This window comes from Chiloscyllium punctatum, chromosome 19 (assembly GCF_047496795.1).
Source record: "Chiloscyllium punctatum isolate Juve2018m chromosome 19, sChiPun1.3, whole genome shotgun sequence".
Classification (NCBI taxonomy): Eukaryota; Metazoa; Chordata; class Chondrichthyes; order Orectolobiformes; family Hemiscylliidae; genus Chiloscyllium; species Chiloscyllium punctatum.
The window spans coordinates 44,466,391-44,485,201 of record NC_092757.1 but is presented as its reverse complement, the minus strand read 5'-3'; the positions used below and the strand labels follow the sequence as shown (position 1 = coordinate 44,485,201).

General features: G+C 46.0%; 1 pseudogene; it reads left to right on the top strand.

Annotated features, from left to right (window-relative positions):
- Positions 1–1,998: 1,998 nt before the first annotated feature.
- On the top strand, positions 1,999–2,107 carry LOC140491681 (5S ribosomal RNA; annotated as a pseudogene).
- Positions 2,108–18,811: the final 16,704 nt, after the last annotated feature.

Genomic DNA, 18,811 nt, shown 5'->3' with positions numbered 1-18,811 from the left:
AGAATGGGTAGGTAGTCAATTGGCAGGATGGAACCAGTTATGTCTCACAAGGACTTGTGTTAGGGCCTCAATTATTGATGTTATTTGTTAAGGGAATGGATAATGGCACAGGAAATCTTATCCTAATTTGTGGATGACACATAGTTAGGCTGCATTGTAGACAGTGTAGATGACAGCATAAAATTGCAAGGGGATATTGATAGATTAAGTCAATAAGCAAAACTGTGGCAAAAGCAGTTCAATGAAAGCAATAGTGAGGCTATCCATTTTTGGATCAAGAAGGGACAGATCAAGGTATTTTTCTGGATGGTATGAAGTGCATGTCCAAGGAGACTTGGGGTTTCAGGTGCACACTTCTTTAAAATGTCACGGACACATACAGAAAATAATCCAGAAAGCGAACAGATTGCTGTCCTTTCTAAGTAGGTCAACGTTTGGGAGAAGATTTGTAGCTCGGGTGCTCGTTGTGGTTCTGTTCGTCAAGCTGGGAATTTGTCTTGCAAACGTTTCGTCCCCTGTCTAGGTGGACCCAAAGGACTAGCCACACTACCATACATCAGGAGTATTTCCGAACTGACAGCCAGACTACTGCGACCACTAGGACTCATAACAGCACACAAACCTACAGCCACGCTCAGACAACAACTCACCAGAACAAAGGACCCGATCCCCAACATGAGCAAAACTAATGTAGTATACAAAATCCCATGCAAGGACTGTACAAAACACTACATCGGACAAACAGGAAGACAGTTAACGATCCGTATGCACAAACACCAACTAGCCACGAAACGACACGACCAGCTCTCCTTAGTAGCAACACACACAGATGACAAGCAACATGAATTCGACTGGGACAACACTACCATTATAGGGCAAGCCAAACAGAGAACAGCCAGGGAATTCCTAGAGGCATGGCACTCATCCACAGACTCTATCAACAAACACATCGACCTGGACCCAATATACCGGCCACTACAGTGGACAGCTCGAACTGACAACCGGAAGCGGCAGAGACAGGCCACAATAAATGCCGGAGCAAACAGCACAGAAGCGCTTCCCAGGAGGCTCCCAAGCACTGAGGATGTCACCTAGACAGGGGACGAAACGTTTGCAAGACAAATTTCTAAGTAGAACACTGGAGTAGAAGGATGCCGAAGTTATGCTGCAGTTCTACAAAACCCTGGTTAGATAGACCCCACTTGGAGTACTATGAGTGGATCTGGGCCGCACACCTTCTGAACGGAGTAGAATATTGATTTACAAGAATGATACCTGGACTTGCATGGTTAAGATGGAAGGAGAGATCATATCATTTAGGGCTGTGGTCTGTAGAATTGAGAATGTTAATGGGTGGTGTGATGAAAGTCTTGAAGACATGAATAGGAAAAGAGAAGGTGGATAACGATAAACGATTTCTACTGGTTGGGGATTGTAGAACGAAGGAACATAGCGTGAGATTTAGGGCCAGAGGGTTGCGTAGAGATGTGAGGAAGCCGTCGTGCACACATCGGATGGTGGATTTTAGCAATCATTTTCTAACAAAGCGCAGTGGATGCTGGATGAGTTGTTCTATTGAAATGTGAGGGAGATAAATGTTTGCGAAGCAAAGGTACCAAGGGCCAGAGGCCTGTATATGAAGTTGGGCAAGAGCTGAGCCATGATGTTTGAATGGAGGCAGAGGTTGTAGGGGCTAAACAGCGTTGTGGTGTGTGTATGTTGCTGTGGTTATAATTTGGAAAGGAGTTTATTTGTGAAGCAGTTTGGATGGGCATGTAATGAAATGGAGTGGAGTGAGTGTGAAAGAGTTGATCCTGTTGTGTAATAAACGTGTGTGTGTGTGTGTCTAGGGTGAAGTAGAGGAACTGAAGATGGAGATGGGAGAATAGAAAGGCAAAGGAAAAAGAAATGTTTTGGTGCAGTATGATTGAATGGCAAAATGTTGTTGTAAATGCAGCAGTGTGTGCCTTTAAGGAAGCAGAAATGGAAACAGTCTGTGCCTACGGCCATACTAGTCTGAAAACGCCCGATCTCGGAAGCTAAGCAGACTCAGGCCTGGTTAGTACTTGGATGGGAGACCGCCTGGGAATACCAGGTGCAGTAGGCTTTTGCAGCCACCAGAGGTTGCTCACACCTTCGCACTCACACTTCCATTCATCAAGCAACGTCCTTTTAACTACTCGCTTCGTCTCTTTGTCTCACTTTTTCTTGAACAATTTCAATGTTCAGCTTCTTCCCCCAATACACAAACACATCATTACTGCTTGAGATTGGAGCAAACGCACCAGGAACACCAAAGCAGCAAGTATTTTATTGAAGAGCACAAACCGTGGTCTTTATTAAGTGATGCCTCACTTTCGATGATCTCACTTCCCTGATCGCTGTCAGCGTTCCCCGGTTTTCTAACAATTGTCTAACTAGTGGTGTGGTAAAAACAATGACTGCGGATGCTGGAAACCAGATTCTGGATTGGTGGTGGTGGAAGATCACAGCAGTTCAGGCAGCATCCAAGTAGCTTCGAAATCGACGTTTCGGGCAAAAGCTCGGGGGTGCCTCCTAGCAGAGCGCTTTAGGGAACATCTCCGGGACACCCGCACCAATCAACCAAACCACCCTGTGGCTCAACATTTCAACTCCCCCTCCCACTCTGCCGAGGACATGGAGGTCCTGGGCCTCCTTCACCGCCGCTCCCTCACCACCAGACGCCTGGAGGATGAACGCCTCATCTTCCGCCTCAGAACACTTCAACCCCAGGGCATCAATGTGGACTTCAACAGTTTCCTCATTTCCCCTTCCCCCTCCTCACCCTAGTTCTAAACTTCCAGCTCAGTAACTGTCCCCTTGACCTGCCCGGACTTGTCCTACCTGTCTATCTTCTTTTCCACCTATCCACTCCACCCTCTCCTCCTTGACCTATCACCTTCATCTCTTCCCCCACTCACCTATTGTACTCTATGCTACTTTCTCCCCACCCACACCCTCCTCTAGCTTATCTCTCCACGCTTCAGGCTCACTGCCTTTATTCCTGATGAAGGGCTTTTGCCCGAAATGTCGATTTCGAAGCTACTTGGATGCTGCCTGAACTGCTGTGCTCTTCCAGCACTACTAATCCAGTAACTAGTGGTGTGGATAGGGTCTGAAAGCAACAACGTTGTGGTGAGGGCTTGTCAGGTGAAGGGTGTTTTACAATATCTGCACTCACCGGTCGAGTTCATACAACGGTGGATCGATATGGTTACGGCAGGAAGAATGGGTCAGCAAACACAGCAAGTTCAATCCTTGTAATGATTATTATTACACATCAGCAGCAAATAATAAGATAAGTGTAAAGAGGGAGTATTTAAAATGCCAGGTACAAAAATCAAGGCTTATTCTCTAACAGCCAAAGCCTTCACAAACAGATCGGCCTAATAATGGCACAAATGGTGATGAATATTTCGATCTAATTGACATCACTGTGCCTTAGTTACAAGTTGACCAAGGTAGAGAAATAACATTTCCAGAGTGCAGACTATTAACAATAGTAAGGTGGGATTTAGAAAGAGGAGTCGCCCCTGACATTTAAGGATGACAGAAGGACATTAGTGAGTAAGGATATTACTTTGGAAATCTTAACCGTGCACTAAGATAATCATACCATTTGAAGACACTGTCAAGATGCTTTGAGGAAAGGGAATTCCTGTTGGACTAAATGCAAGAGAATGTTGTGTTCATTAACAGTCGGGTGGATAAAGGCAGAAGCAATAGGTGCCAATGACTTGGATTTTCAGACTGTATTTCCTATAATTTCAGACTGAGATGAGGTGAACTTTCGACAGTTATTGTGTTGTTAATCTTTAGAATGATATTCTCCAGAGAGTGGTGTGGGTTCTACTGTTGAGGATACTTCAGTGTCAGTGGATGGAGTTTTGATATCTCAGGGGAATTCTGAAAGGGAGGTGCAGTTGAGGTGGATCGATGGTCATCAGTTTGAATGGTGGAGCTCTCTGGTGTGAGATATTGACCGCGGAGAGTGTGCTGCAGATTGAGCAAAGCAAAAGGTGGTCTCCAGAAGGATAATTGTGAAGACCGAGGTTATAGGATAGTGGTATAGGACGGATATGGAAAATGGCAGAGGTGGTGGAGTAGCCTCCATGATGAGAAACAAAATTCTGTCAATGATGAGGGAGGACATAATGAAGGAAACGCATTCAGTGGAGACCGTGTGGGTGGAACTGAGGAATAGTCGAAATCCTAAAATTGTAATAGGTGTTATGTACAGACCGCCTGGTAGCAGCTCTGAAGTCCTGGATGGCAAAAATGCACAAAACTAGGCAATATGTCACAAGGTAAAAACAATGACTGCAGATGCTGAAAACCAAATACTGGATTCGTGGTGCTGGAAGAGCACAGCAGTTCAGGCAGCATCCAATATGTAACAAAGCCAGAGTGCTACTCATGAGGGATTTTAACGTGAACACAGATTTAGAGGTAGTCAAGCATTTGTCAGAAAGGTAGTGCATGTCTGGTGTATTGCCGGTACTGTTTCTCACTGCATTATGTCCTATATGCTTCATGTGGACAAGCAGTATTGGGTTTAGTAATGAGTAATGAGTTGGAATTAATGAGTGAGCTAGTTGTGCGTGGCCACTTATCATATAGCGATGATAGCACTATCAAGTTCAAGGCAGTGTTTGAAAGCACAAAGCATGTATCTGCTGTATTTGGTAACGAACTGGAACAAGTGATGGGCTTGTTAGTGGGTGAACATTTTGGTGATGGTGACCACAATTCTGTGACTTTCACCTTGGTTATGGAGAGAGATAGGTGCGTGCAACAGGGTAGGTTTTACAATTGAGGGAAGGGTAAATACGATGTTGTAAGACAGGATCTGAGGAGCATAAGTTGGGAGCATAGGCTGTTAGGGAAGGATGTCGTGGAAATGTGGAACTTTTTCAAGGAACAGATACGACACGTCCTTGATATGTATGTACCTGTCAGGCAGGAAAGAGATGGTAGGGTGAGGGAACCTTGGTTGACGAGGGAGGTTGAATGTCTTGGAAGGAGGAAGGAGGCTTACATAAGGTTGAGGAAACAAGGTTCAGAGAGCGTTGGAGCGATACAGGATAGCCAGGCCGGAGCTGAAGAAAGGGATTAGGAGAGCTAAGAGAGGGCATGAAAAATCTTTGGCGGGTAGGATCAAGGATAACCCCAAGGCCTTTTACGCCTATGTGAGAAACATGAGAATGACGAGAACGAGGTTAGGTCTGATCCAGGACAGTAGTGGGAGACTGTATTGAGTTGGAAGAGATAGGAGAGGTCTTGAATGAGTACTTTTCTTCAGTATTTACAAATGAGAGGGACCTTATTGTTGAAGAGGAGAATGTGAAACGGACTGGTAAGCTCGAAGAGATACTTGTTAGGAAGAAAGATGTGTTGGGCATTTTGAACAACTTCAGGATAGACAAGTCCCCCGGGCCTGACGGGATATATCCTAGGATTATGTGGGAAGCAACAGAGGAAATTGCAGAGCCATTGGCAATGATCTTTTCATCTTCACTGTCAACGGGGGTGGTACCAGGTGACTGGCGAGTGACAAATGTTGTTCCCCTGTTCAAAAAAGGGAATATGGATAACCCGGGAATTACAGGCCAGTTAATCTTACTTCAGTGGTAGGCAAAGTAATGGAAAGGGTACTGAGGGATAGGATTTATGAGTATCTGGAAAGACACTGCTTGATTAGGGACAGCCAGCACGGATTTGTGAGGGGTAGGTCTTGCCTTACAAGTCTTATTGAATTCTTTGAGGAGGTGACCAAGCATGTGGATGAGGGCAGAGCAGTGGATGTAGTGTACATGGATTTTAAGAAAGCATTTGATAAGGTTCCCCATGGTAGGCTTATGCGGAAAGTCAGGAGGTATGATAGCGGGAAATGTGGCCAGTTGGATAGAGAGGGATTAGCAGAGGGATTGAATTCAAGAGTCATGAAGTGATGTTGCAGCTGTACAGGACCTTGGTTGGGCCACATTTGGAGGACTGTGTGCAGTTCTGGTCCCCTCACTTTCGGAAAGATGTGGAAGCTTTGGAGAGAGTGCAGAGAAGACTTACCAGGATGTTGCCTGGAATGGAGAATAGGTCGTACGAGGATAGGTTGTGAGTGCTAGGCCTTTTCTCATTGGAACGGCGAAGGATGAGGGGTGACTCGATAGTGGTTTATAAGATGATCAGTGGAATAGATAGAGTAGACAGTCAGAAACTTTTTCCCCTGGTACAACAGAGTGTTACAAGGGGACATAATTTTAAGGTGAAGGGTGGAAGGTATAGGAGGGATGTCAGGGGTAGGTTCTTTACCCAGAGAGTGGTGAGGGCATGGAATGCACTGCCTGTGGGAGTGGGAGTGGGAGTGGCAGAGTCAGAATCATTGGTGACCTTTAAGCGGCAATTGGATAGGTACATGGATAGGTGCTTAAGCTCGGACAAATGTTCGGCACAACATCCTCCGCTCCACGCTTGCAGCAATGCGCCGGCACCTAACCTCTCTACAGTCAGCCCTGCCTCAGCTGAGGGCCACACTCTCTCAGAATTGCAAAGGACCCACTCTGTACTACATCCTCAGGAGAATTCATACTCTCAACAAACAGTATTTCAACTCCATCTCAAACATCAAAAACTGTAAGTACAACAAACTTTTATCCACCCACCTCCATAACCAGCGTTCCTCAAACATTCCAGAAGATTCCCCTGGCCTCTGAACCTATTCCACCATTAGCCATGTGGCTGATGCAGCTACACCCCCCACACTGATTGATGATGTCACTTCCGCCCCCATCATGGCCACTCCCACAGCCCCTTCCGGCCCTCACATCATCGCTGATGCCACACACTCAGTGACTTCCGCCCCCCCTACTGCCATGATCACCACCACTTCCGCCCCCACCAGCGCCACTCACCTGCATTCTGCTGACACGCCCCCCAGAGACCCCACTGTCACTATCCCCACACCCCAGAACTCCGAGGGCAACATTATCCCAGCTCATGATTCCACCCCCATTCCCCCCACCATCACACCCACTCCAGGTACTGGCTCCGACCCCACTCCCAGCTCTACACCAGATCCCAGCTCCCGGCTCTGCCGAGTTTTCACCATCCCCCCAGACCTCCCCCTCACTGAGGACGAACGATCAGTCCTCAGCAAAGGACTCACCTTCATCCCCCTCTGTCCACGCATCAATGAATTTAATACACGCCGTGATGTCGAACAATTCTTCCGTCGCCTCCGCCTCCGAGCTTACTTTCACAATCAGGACTCACGCCCACCTTCCGAGGACCCCTTCCCCCACCTCCAACACACTGCATCCACCTGGACACCCCGCGCTGGCCTATTACCTGCCCTCGACCTCTTCATTTCCAACTGCCGCCGGGACATTAACCGCCTCAACCTGTCGACCCCACTCCCCCACTCCAACCTCTTACCCTCACAACGCGCAGCCCTCCAATCCCTCTGCTCCAATCCCAACCTCACCATCAAGCCAGCAGATAAAGGGGGCGCAGTGGTAGTCTGGCGCACTGACCTCTACACCGCTGAAGCCAAACGTCAACTCAAGGACACCTCTTCCTACTGCCCCCTTGACCAGGACCCCACCCCCCATCACCAAACCATCATCTCCCAGACCATACAGAACCTCATCACCTCAGGAGATCTCCCATCCACAGCTTCCAACCTCATAGTCCAGGAACCCCGCACTGCCCGGTTCTACCTCCTTCCCAAGATCTACAAGCCTGACCACCCTGGCCGACCCATTGTCTCAGCATGTTCCTGCCCCACTGAACTCATCTCTACCTACCCCGACACTGTCCTATCCCCCCTAGTCCAGGAACTCCCCACATACGTTCGAGACACCACTCACGACCTCCATCTCCTCCAAGACTTCCGTTTCCCTTGGTCCCCAACGCCTCATCTTCACCATGGATATCCAATCCCTCTACACCTCCATCCGCCACGACCAGGGCCTCCAAGCCCTCCGTTTTTTCCTCTCCAGACGTCCCCAACAGTACCCTTCCATCGACACACTCATTCATTTGGCTGAACTGGTCCTCACCCTTAACAATTTCTCCTTTGAATCCTCCCACTTCCTCCAAACCAAAGGGGTAGCCATGGGCACACGTATGGGCCCCAGCTATGCCTGTCTCTTTGTTGGCTATGTAGAACAGTTGATCTTCCGTAATTACACCGACACCACTCCCCACCTCTTCCTCCGCTACATTGATGACTGCATTGGCGCCACCTCGTGCTCCCGCGAGGAGGTTGAGCAATTCATCAACTTCACCAACACATTCCACCCTGACCTTAAATTTACCTGGACCATCTCTGACACCTCCCTGCCCTTCCTGGACCTCTCCATCTCCATTAATGACGACCGCCTTGACACTGACATTTTTTTACAAACCCACCAACTCCCACAGCTACCTGGATTACACCTCTTCCCACCCTACCTCTTGCAAAAATGCCATCCCGTATTCCCAATTCCTCCGCCTACGCCGGATCTGCTCCCAGGAGGACAGAACGCCCCTGGTGCTCACCTTCCACCCTACAAACGTTCGCATAAACCAAATCATCCGCCAACATTTCCGCCACCTCCAAACAGACCCCACTACCAGGGATATATTTCCCTCCCCACCCCTTTCCGCCTTCCGCAAAGACCGTTCCCTCCGTGACTACCTGGTCAGGTCCACGCCCCCAAACAACCCACCCTCCAATCCTGGCACTTTCCCCTGCCACCGCAGGAACTGTAAAAGCTGTGCCCACACCTCCTCCCTCACCTCTATCCAAGGCCCTAAAGGAGCCTTCCACATCCAAAGTTTTACTTGCACATCCACCAATATCATTTATTGTATCCGTTGCTCCCGATGCAGTCTCCTCTACATTGGGGAGACTGGGCGCCTCCTAGCAGAGCGCTTCAGGGAACATCTCCGGGACACCCGCACCAATCAACCAAACCACCCCGTGGCCCAACATTTCAACTCCCCCTCCCACTCTGCCGAGGACATGGAGGTCCTGGGCCTCCTTCACCGCCGCTCCCTCACCACCAGACGCCTGGAGGAAAAACGCCTCATCTTCCGCCTCGGAACACTTCAACCCCAGGGCATCAATGTGGACTTCAACAGTTTCCTCATTTCACCTTCCCCCACCTCATCCTAGTTCCAAACTTCCAGCTCAGTAACTGTCCCCTTGACCTGCCCGGACTTGTCCTACCTGTCTATCTTCTTTTCCACCTATCCACTCCACCCTCTCCTCCTTGACCTATCACCTTCATCTCTTCCCCCACTCACCTATTGTACTCTATGCTACTTTCTCCCCACCCACACCCTCCTCTAGCTTATCTCTCCACGCTTCAGGCTCACTGCCTTTATTCCTGATGAAGGGCTTTTGCCCGAAATGTCAATTTCGAAGCTACTTGGATGCTGCCTGAACTGCTGTGCTCTTCCAGCACCACTAATCCAGAATCATGGGCCGAAGGGCCTGTTCTGTGCTGTATTGTTCTATGTTCTATGCTACTGGAGTTGGAGAGTTCGGAAAAGCCTCCTTGACCGAGATGAGGCAGAGACCTTCCACAATAAGGTGGGAAAATCTGCTGATGGCTCAAAGAACTGAAGATGACGGGAGGATGTTTAAAGAAACATTGAAGACAATAGGAAACCAGTTGATACCCCTGAGAGGGAAAGCTCTGCTTCACAGAAGAAAACAGTCATGGACAAAAATATCAGCATAGATCCTGCTGATTGGGAAAGATCCAGAGAGCAGGAAAGACACAAAGCAGTGTAAAAGAGCTCCCAAAAGGAATTTTGATCGGAATCTTTCCAGGGACATCAAAATCGAGAAGAAATGTTCCGCTGCCCTAAAGGGAAAGCGGGTGGTCAGGAGAAGGTGGGGACATTGTAAATGGTCGAGATGTTCCATCATTCCCCTTACCTCGGTATTTTCAGGAGAAAAGGAGGATAGCTTGCCAGAAGTCCCGGTGAAATGAAAAGTGGATCGGGAAAAGCAACCGAATAAAATGAAGGTGAGTAAAACATCGATAAAGAGGAAATGACTGGAATCAAAGGGTGACAAATGCCTGGGATTAGGCGGGTTCCATCGGTGGGTGTTAAAACAAATCGACAAGCGCCTCATAGAAGCCCAAACTGTAATCGTTCAGAATTCCCGAGATCCAGGAGTCGTCCCTCCGGATTGGATTGTTGCACGTGTCAGTCGCGCTTTTTAAGAGAGGAGAACCCGGAAAACTCGGGAATTGCAGAGCATGGAGCTTAGCACCTATGGCAGGGAATTTGTTGGAGTCTATAATCAAGGCTGGGATAAGTGAGCACCTCAAATTGTTGAGTTAACCAGGGAGAGCCACATGACAGGTAGGTCGTGCCTGATAAATTCATTGCAGAGGGTTTGAAGAGGGGACTAAGGTAGCTGTCAGGGAATAATGTCCGTAGATGTTGTTTACATGGACTTCTAGAAGGCATTTGACAAAGTCCACTTAAGTAGGTAGGAGCCAAGAGAATTGAGGGCAAATTCCTGACAGGGCTCGGAGATTGTTTGAGTGGCAGGTGACAGAAAGTAGAGATAATGGGTAGGTAGTCAATTGGCAGGATGGAACCAGTTATGTCTCACACGGACTTGTGTTAGGGCCTCAATTATTGATGTTATTTGTTAAGGGAATGGGTAATGGCAAAGGAAGTCTTATCATAATTTGTGGCTGCATAAGTTAGGCTGCATTGTAGACTGTGTAGATGACAGCATAAAATTGCAAGGGGATATTGATAGATTAAGTCAATAAGCAAAACTGTGGCAAAAGCATTAGAATGAAAGCAATAGTGAGGCTATCCATTTTTGGATCAAGAAGGGACAGATCAAGGTATTTTTCTGGATTGTATGAAGTGCATGTCCAAGGAGACTTGGGGTTTCAGGTGCACACAACTTTAAAATGTCACGGACACGTACAGAAAATAATCCAGAAAGCGAACAGATTGCTGTCCTTTTTAAGTAGAGGACTGGAGTAGAAGGATGCCGAAGTTATGCTGCAGTTCTACAAAACCCTGGGTAGACAGACCCCACTTGGAGTACTGTGAGCGGATCTGGGCCGCACACCTTCTGAAAGGAGTAGAATATTGATTGACAAGAATGATACCTGGACTTCCATGGTTAAGATGGAAGGAGAGATCATATCATTTAGGCCTGTGGTCTGTAGAATTGAGAATGTTAATGGGTGGTGTGATGAAAGTCTTGAAGACATGAATAGGAAAAGAGAAGGTGGATAACGATAAACGATTTCTACTGGTTGGGGATTGTAGAATGAAGGAACATAACGTGAGACTTTGGGCCAGAGGGTTGCATAGAGATGTGAGGAAGCAGTCGTGCACACATCGGATGGTGGATTTTAGCCATCATTTTCTGACAAAGCGCAGTGGATGCTGGAGGAGTTGTTCTATTGAAATGTGAGGGAGATAAATGTTTGTGAAGCAAAGGTACCAAGGGCCAGAGGCTTGTATATGAAGTTGGGCAAGAGCTGAGCCATGATGTTTGAATGGAGGCAGAGGTTGTAGGGGCTAAACAGCGTTGTAGTGTGTGTATGTTGCTGTGGTTATAATTTGGAAAGGAGTTTATTTGTGAAGCAGTTTTAATGGGCATGTAATGAAATGGAGTGGAGTGAGTGTGAAGGAGTTGATCCTTGTGGGATATAGGTAAATTAATGTTACTTCTGCAATTCTGCAATTCCATTTTACAAAGTAAAATGAACTCACACCTGTGTGTCATTGTTTTAGCCACGAGCTGAGTCAACAAGAATGGAAACGTTGTGGAGGAAATATATAATTGTTTTTGTATGAGCTAAAATTGTATGTTAGAATGAGATGTGCCAATAAAACAATGGTAGACATTACGGGCAAATAGATAAGATGTTGTGAGGGGATGAAGTTAAGCTAGATACGGCTGTACAAACAGTAGGTATAAACATCTGCTTCCCACTTTTACAAAAACACAGGAACAAACCCCAATTAAAAGGGTCATAGGGATCAGAACGGCCTCGGGAAAGGCACAGATGAAGGGGGTAGATAATGATGAAGAAAGAATATGCCTAACAATGACCTACAGCAGAATGAGGTCAAACAGCCTTGTGAGGCCAGGAATAAGCATTTTGTCACAGACAGCGCCGGATAAGGCAAGAGATAAACAGGGGTAATGGGAGCTGGTCTTGGGGAAGTGGACGATGTAAACAGGGGAGGAGCAATGTAAAACAAAAGACATCAAATCATATAAATATTATATATGAATTGAACTGGGTGTGTATGTCCTCTACCTTATAGGCACTGGACATCTCACCCACTTACAAGTGTAAAATAAAGGACACTGCTGATTCAGATGTTGTCTCGGACTACAATTATTGAGGTGTGTGAGCTTTGTTTCTCACAATTGGGGGCTGTCCGGGATTTTCTTCCATCACCGGGGGGAGTGGCTGGCCTTGGACACTGGGAAGACGCGTCCCGTTCCCCATTGAGGAGCGGTCTCGTGTCCTGGTTTGGTCTGCTCCCTTGGGCGACTGGTACGAATCCCACAAGAGAGACGTCTGAATCAGACAGGGATAGGCGTTCGATAGAAAATACGGCGACAAGGGGCCAGGCAACTCTCTGCACAGACCAAGGTAAGAAACCTGACTTTTAAGTATTACCTTGGTGGCCGGGATTGAGTTTTAGTAGTTAATAAGGGACTAACGAAGGAACTCAATATGGGTTGTGCCGTGGGTAGGGAAAAAGCCTCCGGGAAAACAAAAGAAGGAAAAAGCAATGGAAATGGAGGCGGGGTCCCTTACAACATACCTCCAGAAAGTCCTTTGGGGAGGATGTTGTGGAATTGGGAAAATAATACTTGTACAGGGGAAAAAGATGATTAAATATTGTTGCTTCGTATGGACGAAGGAATCCCTTCTTCGTCCCGCCTCTTCTGGCCAAAATACAGGTCGGACAAAGACTGTAAATATCTGAATTTATTTGTCAATGAGAGAGAGAGAGAGAGAGAGAGAGAGAGAGAATGAAAAGAGCTGTACAGCTGGTAGAAAGTTTAACCCTTTGTGATTTGGTTTGAATGCACATTTGTTTGTTGGTGATTGAATGTTTGCGTTTTATTCCCTGGAGCTTGAGTTCCGGGACTGTTTTGAATCTGATTTTTATTATGGAAACTTAACATGATTTATTTTAAGGTTAAGGATTCTATAGAGATTATGGAAAAAAAAGAATGATACCTCATGTTCTTCTTACAGGTCATGACTGCCTTACTATCAGTTTCTAACTAATTTATCTTTACTTAAAAGCGATTTATGGAGGATAGTTGAAGTTTCAGTTCAACATTAGATTGTAGTAAAAACAAAATTCTATGGTTAATATCTGTGACCTTGGATTCGGCCATTGTTCATGCATTAGAGGTTTTTTTTTAAACTTGAATAGACAAATTCTTTTAAGGCAGCTCTGATTATTTCACGACCTATAGTATTGTAATTGAGCAATGATTGGTCAGCACGACTTAAGAAAATAATTTTGGATTTAAATTAAGGGACTAAAACTGGGTGAGTACAGTGGATTTCAAAATTGACAACTGTATGCATTTTACATTTTGAATATTTATATTTACGTTCATTTATTCAGTATTTAAATATATTTACAAGTTTGGAACAAGCTTTAAAGTTAGTCAAGCATGAATTGATGAATTGGTGTTTGAAGTTATGGGGAGCTAGAAATACTGCAATATTTCTTTAAAAAAGAAAAAGGGGAAGAACGTACTGACTTATCCCCTTCGGGAGGTACCAATAGGGGACAAAGATTGGGTTTGTAAGTGTCCCCCTCAGCAGTGGGGAGGTCAGAACATTTAAAAAAGAAATGAAGGTCCTGGTTGAGGATCCGATAGGGTTGTCTGAACAAATTGATCAATTTTTGGGGCCCAGTCTGTATACCTGGGCTGAGTTGATGTCTATTTTGAATATATTATTTACTGGGGAAGAAAGGGGACTTATATGGGGAGCAGCCATTAAAATATGGGACAGGGAACACCCCATTGGAGATGGGGATGCTGGACAGGGAGAGGTGAAGTTTCCCCTCAGAGACCCCCAGTGGGAAAACCAAAACCCAGAGCATAGAGAAGAAATGAGGGAATTGAAAGACCTGGTTCTAAAAGGAATAAGAGAGGCAGTTCCGAAGTCACAGAATTTGACTAAAGCCTTTGAAGTTAGACAGAAGAAAGGTGAGACTCCCTCAGCTTTCTTGCAAAGATTAAGAGGCTCAATGCGGAAATATTCTGGAATGAACCCTGAGGACCCAGTGGCACAGGGTCTTTTGAAAGTACATTTTGTGACAGAGGAATGGCCAGACATACAGAGAAAGATACAGAAGATAGAAGGGTGGAGTGAAAAACCATTAGATGAATTGTTAAGAGAGGCACAGAAAGTGTTTGTAAAGAGAGAGGATGAGAGACAGAAACAGAAGGTGAAAATGATGGTAGCTGCGGTTGATGAGATAGTTAAGAAAAGAATGGAACCGATAGTGACCAACCGGAGCGGTGCGTGGCAGCATGTCGGACAGAGAGGACAAGGGGGAGCGTTTGATAGAGGGTTCGAGCGACAGGGGCAGAGCTGGAGGTCTCCACAGGCAGGATGCTATTATTGCGGAAAGATAGGGCACTTTAAGCGGGCGTGTCCTGCTCTGAAAAGGGAAGAGAGGGCAATTCCGCTTATGAATTTTGATGAAGAATAGGGGTGTCAGGGGTTCCTGCCCCCGGGGGCCCACCAGGAACCCTTGATAAACCTGAAGGTGGGACCCTGTGGGGAAGAGGAAGTCTTCCTAGTAGATACGGGGGCAGCACGATCATCGCTGAATTTTAAACCAAAGAAAGTAGGAATGTCAACACAGTCAATTACTGTGTCAGGGGTTAAAGGGGAGGGGTTTACTGTTGCAGTAGTTGAACCTATGATGATAGAAGGTCCTAAGGCTAGGGTCACAGGGGAACTGCTGTATATCCCTGATATAGGAAGTAACTTATTAGGGAGAGATTTAATTATCCTCTTAGGACTGGGGATTGGAATTCAGGAAAAAGAATTAGTTGTAGAAAGGCAATGTTGACAAAGGATGTGGAGAGAGAGATAGACCCTATTGTATGGGCTAGAGAAGGGAATCGTGGAAAACTACAGATCCCTCCCCTTGAAGTAAATTTTTAAAAAAAGGAAAAGGGGACGTTGTCTGTGAGCGACAATATCCCATTTCCACAGAAGGTAAACGAGGACTGCAGCCAGTAATTGAAGGATTGATTAGAGATGGACTGTTGGAGCCATGTATGTCTCCTTATAATACCCCAATCCTACCAGTGCGGAAATCCGATGGAACTTATCGATTGGGGCAGGATTTGAGAACATTAAATCGAATAGTACAGATCAGGCACCCAGTGGTACCAAACCCCTATACCTTATTAAGTGAGATCCCTCATGACCACAAATGGTTTAGTGTGATAGATTTAAAGGATGCCTTTTGGGCTTGTCCCTTGGCAGAGGAAGGTAGGAATTTGTTTGCCTTTGAATGGGAAGACCCTAAGACAGGACAGCAACAGCAATACCGGTGTACTGGGCTTCCCCAGGGGTTTACAGAATCCCCGAATTTATTTGGACAGATGTGAGAACAAATATTGGAGAAATTTAGCAGCCCCAAGGGAACTACCCTGTTGCAGTATGTAGACGACCTTTTAGTAACAGGAAAAAGAAGAGAAAGAGTAGTAGAAGCCACTAACAAATTATTGAATTTCCTGGGTCAGCAGGGACTGCGAGTATCTAAAAACAAACTACTATATGTGGAGCAAGAAGTGAAATACTTGGGACATTTAGTTAGTGATGGAAAGGGAAAGATAAGCCCAGAACGGATAGAGGGAATAGTGGGGATGTCACTGCCCAGGACTAAACGGGAGTTACGCAAATGTTTGGGTCTAACAGGTTATTGCAGATTGTGGATTGATTCCTATGCACAGAAGACTAAGAAATTATATCTCAAACTATTAGAGGGGGAACCAAAATGTCTACGTTGGGATGATGAGGAAAAAGAACTAGTTGAGAAACTCAAAAGAGATCTGACCCATGCCCCCGTGTTAGCCTTACCTTCTCTAGATAAACCTTTCCACCTCTTTGCTACCGTGGATAAGGGAGCGGCTTTGGGAGTATTGACCCAGAGGTGGGGAGGAATGAGACAACCAGTAGCATATCTTTCGAAGCTACTGGATCCAGTATCCCGGGAGTGGCCTGAGTGTGTGCAGACTGTGGCTGCCACTGCACTGTTGGTGGAGGAAAGCAGAAAGATTACATTTGGGGGAGCCCTAATAGTAAGCACCCCACACCAAGTGAGAACAATCCTAAACCAAAAAGCTGGGCGATGGTTGACAGACTCGCGGATTCTGAAATACGAGGCAATATTAATAGAAAAGGATGATCTAGTGTTGGTCACTGACAATTGTTTAAATTCAGCTGCCTTTCATTGGAAAGGGGAAGGAGACTCTCCTCAGAATCCAGGGCACGACTGCCTTGACATTATACAATACCAAACTAAGGTCCGCATGGACCTGAGAGATGTTCCACTTCATGCAGGGGCTAGACCTTTTTATAGACGGATCATCCCGGGTGACTGAAGGGAAAAGACATAATGGTTATGCAGTCGTAGTTGGGACAAACAGTGGTGTGGTGCAGGCAGGACGGTTGCCAAATGGGTGGTCAGCTCAGACTTGTGAACTCTATGCATTGGAAAGAGCCCTTAGGGCATTGGAGAATAAAGAGGGAACAGTATACATTGACTCTAAATATGCATTTGGTGTTGTGCACACTTTCGGCAAGATACGGCAGGAATGACGGCTGATCAATAGCCGAGGGAAAGAATTAGTACATGAAGAATTGATTAAACGAGTCTTGGAGTCCCTATTACTTCCCTGAGAAATAGCAGGAGTGCATGTAAATGGTCATCAGAAAGGAAATGAACTAGAAGTTGGGGGAAATAGATTAGCCGATGAAGTGGCTAAGGAAGCAGCCCTGAACCCACAAGAAGTGGTGATCCATTCCCTAGTACCTACTGTCCCAAGTCCTAGGGAAGCTCCTATATTTACTGAAAGCGAAGAAAATGAATTGAGAGATTTAGGGGCTGTAAAAACAGCAGACGGGCATTGGAGGTTACCTGATGGAAGGGAAATGTTAAACAAAAAGATGATGCGAGAGATTATGGCTGTCCTACACCAAGGCAGCCATTGGGGAGTACAAGCAATGTGTGATTTAGTTCTTAGGGAATATGGATGTAAAGGAATATATACAATTGCTAAACAAATATGTGAGGGATGTATAATATGCAGAAAGGTAAATAAGAAAGTCTTGAGAAAACAGACCCCGGGAGGAAGAGACCCAGGATTGAGACCTTTCCAGAGTATACAAGTAGATTATACTGAACTCCCCAGGGTAGGGAGACTAAAATATATGCTAGTCATAGTAGATCATCCATCTGGTTGGGTTGAGGCATACCCCTGAGCTACCGCCACTGTGAGTGGAGTGTCGAAAACAATATTGGAGCACATAATTCCCTGATATGGGCTCGTGAACCATATTGATTCCGACCAAGGAACTCACTTTACCCCCTGTAACACTTTAGAGGTAATGAAAGGGTTGGGAATTTCCTGGGAGTTCCATACTCCGTGGCACCTGCCATCATCGGGAAGGGTTGAGAGAATGAACCAAACACTCAAACGACAGCTCTCTAAATTGATAATAGAAACCAGACTCCCTTGGACCAAATGTTGACCTATAGCTCTCTTGTGAGTACGAACAGCCCCAAGGAAAGACTTGGGACTATCCCCCTATGAAATCTTATTTGGATTACCTTACTTGGGAACGAATGGAGAATTGCCAATTCCCGAAACTAAAGAGTTGTTCTTAAAGAAGTATATACTGGGCTTGTCCTCCTCTTTGTCTTTCCTCAGGAAACAGGGTTTATTGGCACAGACTCCACCCCTTGAATTCACAGTTCATCCCATCCAGCCGGGCGATTGAATCTTAGGAAAATCATGGACAGAGACTAAATTACAGCCGGACTGGGAAGGGCCGTACCAGGCTCTTTTGACGACCGAAACGGCAATAAGGACGGTGGGGAAAGGCTGGACTCGCTACACTCGGATCAAAGGGCCAGTGGAATCTCCAGTTGAGGAAGAAGTCTGGACAGCCGAATCAATGCAAGATCCGCTGAAACTCAGACTAAAGAGACTTTGAGTAACTAATTATACAGTGGCGACGCGAGCGCGGGATTATTTCTGTAGGATTGTATATTAAGTCTTTTTTTGTGCTTCAGCATGATGTTTAGAATACTGGGGATGCTGCTAGAATTATGATGCTAGCCCTTTTAGTATTGGGATTTCGTCAAATATCAATTTCATATGTATTATTAACGGTTCCTGAATCTGATAATCCACAAGTAATAGACGCTGATGTATGCAGCTTAGTAAATTGTGGGGATGTAGATAATCAGAGACAGTACCGCAGCTCTGAGATACATCTAAAGTCCTATGGGGATGGCCTTGGGGACGGTACTTGGTATAATGGTCTCGTCACAGTACAACGGGCCCCCTACCGACCAGCTCGTGATTGTCCTGATAAAAAGTGTAACCCAATATACCTAACGATAAGGAAAACCACATGGCACGAAACAATCCTGGGGGGGGGCACCTATGAGATACAATGAAATGAAACGTTTGGGATAGAATTGAAAGCAAATGGGAAGGATTTCTTGGGCTATT